This window comes from Schistocerca piceifrons, chromosome 7 (assembly GCF_021461385.2).
Source record: "Schistocerca piceifrons isolate TAMUIC-IGC-003096 chromosome 7, iqSchPice1.1, whole genome shotgun sequence".
NCBI lineage: Eukaryota > Metazoa > Arthropoda > Insecta > Orthoptera > Acrididae > Schistocerca > Schistocerca piceifrons.
The window spans coordinates 104,722,585-104,737,540 of record NC_060144.1 but is presented as its reverse complement, the minus strand read 5'-3'; positions in this window follow the sequence as shown (position 1 = coordinate 104,737,540).

Genomic DNA, 14,956 nt, shown 5'->3' with positions numbered 1-14,956 from the left:
ACAGCACCTGTGTGTTTTACTGTGTAGTTTCTGTTTACCAACGTACTACAAGTTTTTGTCTCTGCATAAATCTTAGTGCGAATCTATGCGCGAGGCGGCTTCCTACTGTAATTTTGCGCCCCCTCAATCGCTACGTGATTCGTCATGTGACTACGTCTAAGTCTCATTAGTACACAACGTATAATTTAGACCAGTGCTTTAGAGTTTGCATATTTATTTTCTGCAGTACCTTTTATGTAAGCAGAGTTTCTAGTAAAAAGTAGCTGCAGATACATCTATTTTCAGCGGTGACATTTATCATCATTAAGAGTTTTCTGATCTTGTGGTCTCAGACCAAGGTGAAAAACCTACAGAGCAGGTTTTAACGTTGTCTTACTCTCCTCGCTATATTTTGTATACATAGTCGGGCAATTTTCTCTTGGCAGCGGTCTGTCAGCACATCTCGTTCACATTTTTTTTTTTTTTTACGCACATACACACACACAGTACGATGTAGCTGGCTGCGGCGATATCGGTGTGTTGGTGACGAGACCTGTGGTGTCTTCCATGCTGCTGGGATCTCCTGGTGACTTAGTTGTTGCTGCGTCTTTCGGTACGCAACAACAGAACGTTCCGTCCTCACTAGAGAGTGTGGTAAACAGTGGCGGATGCGCGTGTCACTGGGAAAGACGGAACGAGCCGCACGGCTGGCCACAAACGCCTAAGCAACAAGTACAGCGTGCTACCAAGTGGTGATAATACTTGTGAACCAGCACGGTCCAGCCACCGATTTTCCTTCCCATTTCTGACAAATGACGTCTACCACTTGGGTTCTGAGGCCGTCCTCGGTTCCTTCCGGCCCATGGCTGTTTTAGTGCAAGCAACTGGTATCGCACGCTGGGTGCAGGCTAAGTTGACTTGTAGCACTCTACCCAGAGTCGATAGCGGTCCTCTAGTTCTGAACAGAGTGGAAGGACTAAACCAGAGGCCCAGACCACCCTGCCTCGGTATCGAATGCGCATTTTTCTCAACCTCCGCTATCGCATGGAAAATTGAAGCGTCGTTCTTAATAGGTCAGGCGAGCACTACAAGCAGGAAATGGCTGCTAGGGTGAGCGGAGTGCGGGTGGTGTGCACATGTGATGTTTTACCTTAGAAGAAACCCGCCCTTGGAATCAGAGACGAATTTCCTGCCTAAATCGAAGTTCCATTTGCCACAGTGTTCCTAGAAAATGGTCGTCCTCGAGGACTGTGTATACAAAAAGATTCATATAATATTAGTAAACTGCAGGAGCACCGAAGGAAATGTCCCATAACTGTCATTGGCTCTTGAAGGTTATAATGCCCAGATGGTACCAGAAAAAGAAAGTTGGTTGAAACCGAAAGTGAATGGCAACAAAAACCTAAGTTCACATTGGAATATTTTTCGGAAGGATAGGTTCGTCAAAATCGTGTCAGACTATTTGGTGCAGTTAGGAACTCGATAATACATAGAGAAGGTTACTAAGGATTTCGAATATGAATTAATCGGGATGAAGTTAAGCACCAACAAAAATATTGATCCGATGCTTTTATAGACTGTCTGGGTCATGAGGTGGTAGCGCTTCAGAGAGAACTTGCAGAACGTCAGTAATAATTTTCCTGATCATGGCGTTGTAATAGGAGTGGACTCCAAGTTGCCATGAATAGATTGGGGAAGTCATGTTCTCAAAACTGGTGCCAGAGGTAGGGATTCGTCTGACATTATTCTGAATAATACGTACGAATAGTACTTCGAGAAGCTAATTAAAGGACCAACTCGTGAAACTAACGTCTTAGACCTAGCAACAAACAGACCTTACTTTTTCCTAAGGCTGTGATAGCAGCTATGGCTAAGGGTTTTACAAGGAATGTTAAGAATGAGGGTAAATAATTTTGCTTATCTGGAGTGACAGGATAGAATCCCTAGAGTATCTGAATAATCAGCATCAAATATTCAGCGCTGAGGACAAAGATGTGGACCACAAAATTCCTTCTGGTTACTTTATCCAGAAACCTATTTTCAAATATAATATGAACTTATCATGGAATATATTAAATTCTACGTCAGCATTTGTTCTACAACTATGAATTTCATAGTAGGTCACCTCTTTAAATTGTTATGAGAAACATTGCTTCTTGCGCCTTTAATTGCTATACCTGATATCCGCTGAGCAGTATCAATGCCGTAAGGCTCTCTCATTTAACCTCATTGTGCGTCATGGTCAGAAAGAGCGTTTGTTACTGGGTATATAATTATTTTCTTGCTTTCAGCTTCTTAAAAGAAAAGATCCAATATCAAAACTGGTTCAAATGGCTCTGACAACAATGGGACAACATCTTAGGTCATCAGTCCCCTAGACTTAGAACAACATAAACTTAACAAACCCAAGGACATCACACACATCCATGCCTGAGGCAGCATTCGAACCTGCGACCGTAGCAGCAGAGCGGTTCCTGGCTGAAGCGCCTAGAACCGCTCGGCTACTGCGGCCGGCTAACCAATATCAGATAGAGTCCTAGAGTCTCATTTTTTCCAAACGGGCAAGAAGCTCTTCTACCTTATTATTCAGTCCTCTAACATTCTGTTGAAGCATGGTAACTTTGCGTTTCTGTGCATTCTTGAGCATTGCGTTTTGTGGTGTTCTATTATCTTAACTCCCTTCGGAACGAGGAGCTTGAATTCTGGTTTAACCTGAAAAGATACATCTCCAACATCAGTAACCAACCATAGAGACCTTGCTTTGTATGGTAGTACATCGAACTTGCTTTGTATGGTAGTACATCTCACGCCCTCCCTACAGCCTTTCTGCAAGAAGCCCAATTATCCTATCGTTCCCGCTTTAATTCAGGTGTAGACCATGTTTATCACAACTCCCAGTTGTAAAAAGAGGCAATTCACTCATATGAGATTTCATTTCAGGGAGTATCAGCTTTCCTAACACAGTGATCGAGTGGCTCATAGCAGTGTTACGCCAGGTCTGGTTATGGCATTGTAGGACCTCCAGAAACCTCAAAATTGTGTGCGCAGCTGCTGCTCCTATTTCATCGAGGTCAACCCTAATGCTGCAAATATCTTTCTTTATTCAGACTGTTCCCTGTGCCACCAACTATGATAACATGATCATCTTCTTCAAAAATTTTATACAAATTCACGGCACTCTCGGTCACCTGGCTACAGCTATCATTTGCCTGCACTACACTTGTGACCTGGTACTCTGTTCCTAATTTGTTCTGCACCTTGCGGCCTACGCTCCGGTCGTGGCTACTACGTAGCAGCCAGAATATTTCTTTTACTTCTTTATGGTGACCCAAAGCTCTTCGACTACTACTTAAAGGTAAGAAGTAAGACTTATTAACTACTATATGCGCAAATGTAGATGAAGAAATTCGAGAGCTGTATACCTTTTGCCCAAAACTTGTTTCCATTAGCTAGTTCCCCAGACATATTTCTCTATTCAACCTACCTAACTCAAATTTCACGTAATCTAATGGAGCCTGAAGGAAACAGATCACTGACTCACTGTTTAGCGATTCTCTTGTCTTTTTTACAGAGCCTACGGGGAACCTAACTAATTACAGCATTCAGTTCCTACCTACAGACTCACTAATGGAGTTACAATCTAAAAACTCCCTCTCGGAGTACCCTACGGCATTATCCACTCCAATTGCAACACAGATTAAGTGCTTGAATCACTTAACAGCTTTTACAACACACGAATTTTCCTTATTTACGAGACACAAAAACAAGGCCTCCAGATGTGCGCTTTAGGTGTATGATACAATGTAAAAATCACTTTGCTGCAGTACCTATTAACCAACTTTTTCACGAAGCAATCTAATCTTTAATCACTAGTTATCTCGTGTATTACCTGATATCAGACAACATTTACTTTCAGCAGAATACGCTCTACTGTGCGTGATATGACTTTACGTGGTAATTTACTCGGAAAACCTCAGATCACGAAATATTCGGTTGCTCAGATGAAGGAGATATAAGGAACGAACATACGTACAAAATGTGCTTCACACAATCACTTTACACTATCAAAATTGTCTATTTTTAATTAATATCAGAAACGCAGCTACAGACGGCATGAGTGCATGCGAAATCCGACTGACAAAAATGCAGACTTGGAAATGATCGTAGTATTGCTGCGCACGTAGCCAACATCAAATTCAAATAGTCATGTGACGTTTGTATGACGCTATGTTAATATTTTGCACTAAGATCAAAACGTTTATGTTAACCTGTTTTCAGACATTTATTTACTAGTAACAGAAATGTAGCTAAGTTGTGCTACTGAGGCTGCAAATCAGACTTCGTCAAAGCAGGAAAAGTTTCATTTCGTACCACAAAAGTCAATTTATATTTATCATACCAGTAACAGTGCTTGCGTTGATTAATATCGAGGCACTAGTGACGATATAACGTCGTTGCGCTGAGTCGTGTGATTGTATGGCTATATGAGGATGGCTGAGAAACATATTGATGTAAGTCAGTGTTTTGCAGTTCTGAGATATCCAGCTGTCCGGCACCTTAGAGAATCGCCCACAGTGGAGAAAGTTGCTCTCCAACGTTTACTGATTGTTCTATAATGTCAAACGCAAGATCTTCATTGATGAAGAGGTAGGACTTACCCTACTACGTTTTTCAGCTGTCCGAACTTACGAGGTAAGTGAAACGTAAACATCACTCACGGATCGGCCTCAGGGCTGTTCCGACTGGTCGACAACTGTCTACAGACCGCAGAAGAGCGGTCTACGATCGTGGGACATGTGATCAGTATGTCGCCAGTTCCTTCAGCCCTTATTGCTAGCAAATGATGATGGCACTGCTTTTTTATTCAAGTAGCTCAACATTTGGCATCGCAAGGGCTGAGTCGACTACGCAGCAAGCCTCCCCACTTAATATAAAAAACCATATGAGGAGCTACTGGGATTCGAACACTGGTTCTGTTTCACCAAAGATAACGATATCAACCAGTTTTCAGTTCCTTTCTTCGTCGTTTGTTCCTCAATAATTCTGTGCAGGAGTCGCATTAGACCTTTCAGTGATAACAGCTACATTCATTTTTTTCTTATTTTTTTATTTATTTTTTTTCAGCGGGTGGTAAGTCCCTTGACCTAATTCTGTGAGCTACTGTGCCGGCTACCATCCGGCTACGAGGCGGTCTGGTACCCGCCAAGTACTAGACAAATTTGGTAGTGTTCACGTGTGCTGCCAGTCCATCTGTTGAATGTATGTATATACAGGATGAGTCACTACCTATTGCCACCTAGAATAACTCCGAAAGTATGACAGTAGCTGAAAATTTTGTGGGACAAATGTTGCATGCGATAACGGGGGCCATAATATGACGTTGGTTTTTTGTTGCTGGGTGGGGTTGCGTCAGAGATATGAAGATCAACTTTGTTTTTTAAATGGGATGCTGCAGTTTGTTACTTATTTTCTGACAGAGGCTATCGAGACGAATCCATTGATGTCCAACAGTAAGGTCTTTGAAGATCAACGAAGGTCAAAACGTTCGCATGAACGTCCATTTACAGAAGGTGTTCGAAGTGATGACTACTGGTATCAACGCAGTTCTGCAATCTTCGGGCTCTGAGCACTATGAGACTTAACTTCTGAGGTCATCAGTCCCCTAGAGCTTAGAGCTACTTAAACCTAACTAACCTAAGGAAATCACACACATCCATGCCCGAGGCAGGATTCGAACCTGCGACCGTAGCGGTCGCGCGGTTCCAGACTGCAGCGCCTAGAACCGCTCGGCCACTCCGGCCGGCCTTCTTATCATGGATTGAGTGGTAATCCTTATCAGTTCGGCACTTATCGAAGCATACACTCTGACAATTCTCTCTCGTATATCGTCCAAATAGTAAATATCCGCCTACTACGGCGTATCCATCCAACGTGGCACGATATGTAAGCACCGTTCGACGGTTTAGAAACACAACATTGATAGGAACTGTAAGACTAGTACCGTCGAATCAAGCTAAAGTGAATGATGTATTCCTTCGAAGAACAAGTCGATATGCTTCTCATTTACGGAGAATGCCACCGAAATTCAGTGAGAGCTAGAGACTTACACGCTGAAAGATATCATCAACGTACTCACCCTACATGTCGTACATTTCAATATGTGTATGATAAATTGAGAACAACTCGATCTGTAACGCATCAGAAACGAATCCGGCAAAGGAAAGTTATAACGAGGAAACGGAACTTGGTATTCTTGCCACTATGGTTCGAGATCCTTGTGTTAGTTCGCATCAAATCGCAAGGGAATCTGTCATGAGCCAGAATAGTGTTGTTCGTGTTCTTCATCGCCATAAATATCATCCCCATATCAGACTCCGCCAAGAATTAACTGGTACGGATTGTAAGCGTCGCATTGAATTCTGCCGATGGGCTCAACTTCAGATTCAGAGGGATGACACACTCGTTAATTTGATTTTATTTACTGACGAGGCTACGTTCACGAACCATGGAAACGTTAATAAGCATAAGATGCATTATTGGGTAACTGAAAATCCATGTTGGCTGCGGCAAGTGGCACACCAAAAACCGTGGTCGGTAAATGTATGGTGTGCGATCCTGGAGGACAGAATTATAGGCCCCTATTTCATCCAAGGAAATCTTAATGGTGGGAAGTACACCACGTTCCTGTAAGAAACATTAGGTCTGCTATTGGAAGAAATACTTTTAGGAACAATGAACAGAATGTGGTATTAACGCGGTGGCTATCTGGCACATTTTTTGCTGATGGCTAGAAATAAGTTGCAGAGACAACACCCAAATCGTTGGACTGGAAGCGGAGGATATGTGTCGTGGCCCGCTCGTTCGCTAGACTTGACGTCTCTGGATTTTTTCTTGTGGAGATTCGTATAAGACGTTGTCTATAAAGACTTTCCAACTACACTTGAAGATATGCGAGAGAGAATTTAGAGCATGTCCTTCGATAAGTGCCGATGTGTTAAGGAATACCACTCAGTCCATGATAAGAAGATTCAAGCACTGCATTGATACCAATGGTCATCACTTCGAACATCTTTGGTAATTGAACGCTCATTCCACCTTTGTGACCTTCGTTGACCTTCAAAGACCTTACTGTTACACTTCACTGGATTCGTCTCGATAACCACCATTAGAAAATAAGTACCAAACAATAGCATCTCATTTAAAAAAAAAACAAAGTTGACTTTCATATCTATGATACGACCTCAGCTGGCAACGAAACACCAACGTCATATTATGGTCCCCATTGTCCATTGCAACTTTGGTCCTACAATTTTTTCAGCTCCTATCATACTTTCGGAGTTATTCTTGGTGCCAGTAGTTACTGACTCACCCTGTATATTAATACTCGATGATAGCATATGTTCATCTGAAAACGACGGCCTGAAAATATAGATAAAATGGGAAGTCTATAATGCCAGTTTGAAGGGAGTGGCTCAAAGAACAAGAAACAGTTAGATCTAAATCAAAGAATTCCATAGCAGCTGAATGCTACGGAAAAAATGCACTTCACGTTATCACAGCCTTACCTGGAAAACGGGCACAGTCATATAATAGTCCTAGAAATAAAGCACTACGGCCGCAACAGGCATAAATTCTGAACATCTACTGAGTGAACAAAGATGCTACAGTTACTCTCCACTCCTTAATGCTCCCAAAACACCTAGAAAAAACCTGCCTTACCACCTATTCCCTGTTTGTTAAGTTGATCCCCCTTCTAAACGGATTTTCTCGATACTTATTTTAGCATTCTTCGATCTTGTGTGTAATAATTTTTGTTTCAGTCTTAGGAGCTAATTACTTTGATGGATGTATGTCCTTTGCTTTTTTTAAATTTTTGAACCAGTATTCTCAATAAAGTCTCAGTCTGTAACGCTAGACAATTGACTAACAACCAGAGTACTTGGTCGCAAAAATTATAAATTCTCAATGAAACAGTAACATCTCTTAACCATTATGTTGCAGCAAGTACCAACAGAGAGAAATTTTGGTAAACAGCTTGCGGATCGATTTGTGTCATTGGTGTTTTATGTGAGGTGTAAATAATCTGTGAAAGTATTCAAAAAGATTTCGGGCTTGCAGCCGGTCGTCGTTAGCTTCCATCCACGATATTTCGACTGGACACCCGCCATCCATCCTCAGGTGAGCCATCGAAGACTAACGAAGACGCCCTCCGTTCTGTAATATATAGCGTGAAGCGAGTATTCCGCGCATGCGTCAAAATCATATGGACAGACAAACCACACCGCCCGCCAGCAGCGCCCCCGCTGGTGGAACTGCAGAACTCAGCTGTCTTCGGCGTTGTCCATTGCCGCGGCCATCGGAGTACTCTGACGTCTTCGTCTGGAGCAGATCTTACAAGGGAACCTCCCCATCGCACCCCCCTCAGATTTAGTTATAAGTTGGCACAGTGGATAGGCCTTGACAAACTGAACACAGATCAATCGAGAAAACAGGAAGAAGTTGTGTGGAACTATGAAGAAATAAGCAAAATATTCAAACTGAGTAGTCCATGGGGAAGATATGCAACATCAAGGACAGCATCAGCTCAGCAATGCCGTGGTCCCGTGGTTAGCGTGAGCAGCTGCGGAGCGACAGGTCCTTGGTTCAAGGCTTCTGTCGAGTGAAAAATTTAATTTTTTATTTTCAGTTTATGTCACAAACTCTTATGTTTTTATCACTTTTTTGGGAGTGATTATCACATCCACAAGAAAACCTAAATAGGGCAAGGTAGAAGAATCTTTTTACCCATTCGCCAAGTGTACAAGTTAGGTGGGTCGACAACATATTCCTGTCATGTGACGCACATGCCGTCACTAGTGTCGTATAGAATATATCAGACGTGTTTTCCTGTGGAGGAATCGGTTGACCTATGGCCTTGCGATCAAATGAACAAACTGACAGATCATAACTTTACGAAAATAAAGAAAAATATTTTTCACTCGAGGGAAGACTTGAACCCAGGATCTTTCGTTACCCAGCTGCTCACGCTAACCACGGGACTGCGGCGTTCCTGAGCTCAATTTCTCCTTGATGTTACCTATGTTACGCATGGACTACTCAGGTAGTATATTTTGCTTATTTTTCCATAGTTCCACACAACTTCTTCATGTTTTCTCGATTGATCTGTGTTCAGTTTTTGAAGCCCTATCCACTGTGCCAACTTATAACTAAATCTGAGGGGGGTGCGATGGGGAGGTTCCCTTGTTAGAGATGACGGGGTTCCACGCATTATCTAGCTAGTAGCCATTGTCACGGTTGATAAGATGATCTGTCATGCGAATTTCCACTGATTCTTTCATGACGGAGTTCCAAAAGGATGTTGCTGTGGCCAAAACTGTTGTCATACTCCATTGAGTGTCCAGCGGAAATGCAGTGCTCAGCAATTGCAGACTTGCTAGGTTGCAAAAGGCGAGTACAGCGCTGATGTTCAGTGCAACGTTCTTCTACTGTTCGCAATGTTTGTCCTATATATGACATGCCACACTGACAAGGTATTTTATGAATTCCCGCCTTCCGCAATACCAGATCGTCTTTCACTGATCCCAGCAGGTCGGAAATCTTCGATGGTGGACGGAAAATTACTTTCACTTCGAAACCGTGGAGGGTTCTTGCAATTTTGAAGGAAATGTTGCCAACAAAGGGAAGAAAAGCTAAATCTTTAGTAGGCGTGCTCTCTTCTTTCTCCACTTCCTGTTTATTGTGCTTAATTGCAAGTGCCTTGCTAATTTGCCGGATATAATATCCATTCTCTTTGAAAACCCTCTTCAGATGGGCAAGCTCTTCAGGCAAACTATCTGCATCTGACACTACATGAGCTTTGTGTACAAGTGTTTTAAGTACACTCATTGTTTGCGATGGGTGATGGCAGCTGGACGAATTTAAATAGAAATCAGTATGTGTGGGCTTTCGATAAACCGAATGCCCCATCACTCTTCCGTCTAACTAGCACACCCAAGAAAGGGAGGCAACCATATTTCTCTAATTCCATGATAAACCGAATGTTCTCACGAAGGGAGTTGAGGTGATCTAAAAACTCCATTAATTTTTCTTCTCCATGAGGCCACACTACGAAAGTGTCATCCACGTACCTGCAAAAAACAGTTGGTTTGAGGGCTGCTGATTCAAGTGCTCTCTCCTCAAAAAAAATTTTAAATTATAAATCTGTGAAAGTATAGCAGACACACTAATAACCTATTTGTTGCATGTACTGTCCATTACAAGAATATCCGTTCTGATAATAAGCCGAGGAGTACATCTCAATACGTGAGCAATCTTTCTCCTTCGCCCAGACATTCAATAAATATTAAATTATAGAAATCAATGTCTTGATGACGATTCGCAGGTCCATGCTGCCTTCTCTGGCGCATTCAGTAGATGTCGTTCTGAATGTAGTCATTATTATTCGGATTTAGAGTGGAAGAATTTGATAATTAGTATGCAGAACAGTTCGTAGAGAGAGCACGGACACGGCTGCTCGTTATGTGCTCCCGATACGAGTCGGCCGGCTTCTGGAAATGAATATCTCGACAGTGGTCCCGGCTGCAGTGTTGTCAACGCAATCTGGTACCGAATATGGCGAAGCTAGAGAGAGCCCCGCCAGATACGTATTCAGGGCACGGTCCAACGGCTCTGTCACGATTCTGGTTATGGTCTACTCCATGATTTTCAATTGGCTGGACGATCGGGTCACTAGGCGGCTTACAGGCGTCCGTTGTTATCTCTAATAGGCGCATCAAATAGATTGCCTGAGACATCCAAACGGCTTCTCATGTAACTTAAATTCAGCGACTTACACATTCCATAATGTGTGAAGGATTACGTCGTAGTAATATAAGTACTTCCTCCGATTCTTGCAGCATACTGAATGACTCACTACAATAAAAAGCTACTGAGAGCGATTAGGATAGAAAAAGAGTGTGCATAGCTGAATGGGAGACATACGATATGTTACGTATTGTTCATCGAAGCATTATAGACGTATTGCGTACGTAGGACGTGCTTATTGAAAGATATGCCCCTTTGGTCAAATGAGGGGACGACCTCTATCGGCTGAAAGGAATGATCAAAATATTTAACACATGCTGTATCTTATGGATAAAATAAGTGGCTAAGAGTAGTAGAAAAGAGAAAAACCATTTTCTTATGATCAGGATCTACAGCAGTACAGTAATGGAAGAAGTGAGAGATTCTTTTTCATCTGGAAAGGAAGAATACTCAGTATGGGTGAAGCAAGCACGCCATAAGAACTAGATTGGAACAGTAGGAGAAAGATTTATTTTTTTTTAGTGATAGTGGTCATGAAACGAGGGACAATTTCATGAAAGTGTACACACAGGGCATAGCATTGTATTGGCAGAAATTTTTCCCTTCGGAAATTCGGAGTGTGTTGCTATCGAATGTCGTCAAAAATTAAGTAGACAGGCAAAAGTACGAAATTGACGTTCACAGATGAGGAACATCTGTTTCGGGACCCAGGTATAGTTAAAAAACATTGGTACACATTTTTAGCATTTTTTGCTCGTAATGTGACGTTTTCATTGCACGCATATGAAAATAAATGCTGAATTAATAAAAAACTAACTATTTTATAATTTACACTCTATACCAAATACGTAACTTTCTCAAAGTGCGAAGATTTTTGCTTAGGCTTTACTTCGACTGTAACAGTCGAAATAGCGGCGCGGTAGGTAAATGTCCACCATAGTAGAAGTTTTGTTCCAACACATGTCTAACAGATTGTTGCACATGGCTCCACTTGTACACTTTGGCAAACTTTGCTGTAGATCCGGTAGATTTTTTTTCTGAATTTTCTAGCAACTAGCGAAAACTGTAATATACCGCTCCATTTTCAATTAAAATTTGTGAATTTGGATAGCTTAGCAATTGGTAACGATAGGTATTTATTGTTGCAGCTTCTTTATTACACAAAACTGTAATCACATGTGTACTGTGGCCTCACAGTACAATACAAACATAGGTCCTATATCAAGTATCCGTAACATGTGCATGCTTAATTACGAAGTCTGAATGCTCCCTAACTTTCAGAAAATTGACAGTTAATCGTTTCGGCGCCGTTTTTGCTGTACCTTCGCGCAGAGGCATTGTATACTTGAGTGTTGCTCTGTAGAGGAGCCTTTCAGTGCTGTTTGCGTGACATTTTGTGATTTTTTTCCTCAAAGCTATAGTATAAGGTAAATACTTTTGATTTGCCCAAATTTATGAAGGAAAAAAAAGTAAAATTGGAACGAGGAGAATTCCAGTTTGAAACAAAAGGAGCCATTTCTGCAGTAAAATGGATGTATAACCGTCCAGTCACTTTCCGGTCCTCAGTTCATGATCCATGAGAAACAGCCACGGTGAAAAGGAAAAACAAGGATGGTACTAGTACAGAGATTTCTTGTCCTGAAGTTGTGGCAGAATACAACAAAATAATGGGTGGTGTCGGTAAGTTTGATCAATTACGAGAAAGGTATGCTATTGGCAGACGTTCTGTAAAATGGTGGCACAGAATATTTTATTTCCTGGTGGACGTTGCTGCCGTGAATAGTTTTATCCTGTGGAAAATAAAAGAGAAAGTGGACAGCATGATCAGCTCACATACAGGATCCATCTAGCCAGACAATTGATCGCTGGCTTCTCATCCCAAAAAAGGCGTGGACAAAAACCTGTTCTTCTGGCAAAAAGGGTTAAAGTACCTGAAGATTTTCGTCATGTGGCTATAGGGGAGCATCAACCCATTTTAGGAGAAACCTACTGGACGTGCCGTCATTGTAGTACCAAAGCTGCGGAAAAGAGCACTCACTGTTTGTACATATTGTCAAATACCACTTTGCATAGACCAATGTTTCAGAAAATTTCATGGCAAGTAATTGTGAACAATCATTTTAACAAGAGAAGTAAATTTATCAAATAAATATGACATATATTGAAAAAGTTGTTTTTGTCATTTTACTCCAAGGAAGGGCAGTGGGAAGAATACTTCCCACCTTGTTATGTGACCTCACTTTCACAGTTGGAGCAAATTTGATATTCTGTGTGATAAATATACCTATCTGTTAACTACTATCTGCTCTCCATTCATTAAAAAAACTGCTCAATAATTATGCCCACGAAAGGGTTAAAGCTATTAGGTAATAGCACTATTAAATAATATTTATTTCAGACATGTCGTACACGTCAGTGACTGCAGACAATATTTATTTTCGGTATTGTAGTTTTGGCCTTATCAAGTGTAAATGGCTTACTGGAATAGATTGATTCAGCTCATGTTACACTTTAAAAATCTTCTGTTATGTATGTATGACATCATCGTCTCTGAGGCTTTTAACAATCTTAACATAAATCTCAGTAAACCACATATCTTGTTCACTGTTTTCATTTCTGAAGTTTGACATATGGTGAAGCACAGACTCTTTCAGTACTCCACTTTATAATGGTTGCACGTGACCGTGAACCACAACCATTCAAATTTAATCAATCTGTATTTAGTTTCTGATCAGCACTTCTAGCTCCTGATAAATTAATTTCAGCATGTTTTGATTCACTGCGAATTTTGAGATAACCTGCCAAACGTAACGTTTCACCTCATTTAACTGTGTGACACCCAACGACTGCTAAAGTTCTCACAATCTACGAACGGTTATCACACGTTAATCCTTTCGTTGCTATGTGCGTATATACATGTCCTGCTACGCCGTTTCCCAGTTCATATGGGAAGTGTATACGCCTGCCGTTTGGATTTCCGTACATTGCTAACCATGTCTGAAAGCGCCCTGAGTCACCGACCTCTCACTGCTGCGGACGAGTTACTTTCAAATGTCGGTGAATAAAGAAGTACTATTTATCATACAGTATATGCGCCTTATTACGTGCTACCAGCTGCAGAAAAACTTGTTTCATTATCTCAATCGTTAATGAGATATGACGATTGTTATGACCAGATGGTACGCGATGCTTAAGGATGTGATTGGGTGCTACACGCTCGACCGTCCTTCGGATGTAAAAGCCGATAACTCAATTTTAAATAAAATTTCGGTATGTTATCTACATTAAGTTCAATACATGAGCTAAAGGCAACCATTGTACCATGTTTACGCAGTGCCTTTTACCTCTATGAACCCTTTAAGGTTTCGAGCAATGTATTATGGCCGTGCCTCAGTGGGAACACCGGTTCCCGTGAGATCACCGAAGTTAAGCGCTGTCGAGCTGGGCTGCACTTGGATGGGTGACCGTCTGGCCTGCCCAGCGCTGTTGGTAAGCAGGGTGCACTCAGCCCTTGTGAGGCAAACTGAGGAGCTACTTAATTGAGAAGTAGCGGCTCCGGTCTCGGAAGCTGACATACGGCAGGGAGAGCGGTGTGCTGACCACATGCCCCTCCATATCCGCATCCAGTGACGCCGTTGGATTGAGGATGACACGACTGCCGGTCGGTACCGTTGGACCTTCGTGGCATGTTCGGGCGGACTTACTATGTTTTATTCAATTTGAGGCAGCGCCCTATGTATAAAATGAAATTCAGTTTTTTACCGAATACAGATGACTGTAAAATGAGCAAAAATAAATTTTTTCAACTAATATTTTTCGAAAAACCTGATGATAAATATTTCATATCGGCCGGATCGCCGTCTCTCAGCACACGCACCAGCATGTGGCGAGCAGTAAAGCCACAACAAAACCAATTTCAGCACGAAATGAAAAGCACACTGTCTAATATTCCAACCCTGCCTACTCCGAAATGGCCGCCGACGGACCGCTATTGCGTCTGAAGCACAAAAGACTCCGCGACACTGCTTTATGTGATAATGTATGTGATGTATTCCGACTCGTACTGGAGACAGTGCGACAGATTACTCCAAAGTCCTAAGTAACATAATCCGCACATATTAATCCACCCAATCCACCTGGCATTGGAGGTTTAATGTGTAAATAAAAAACAATG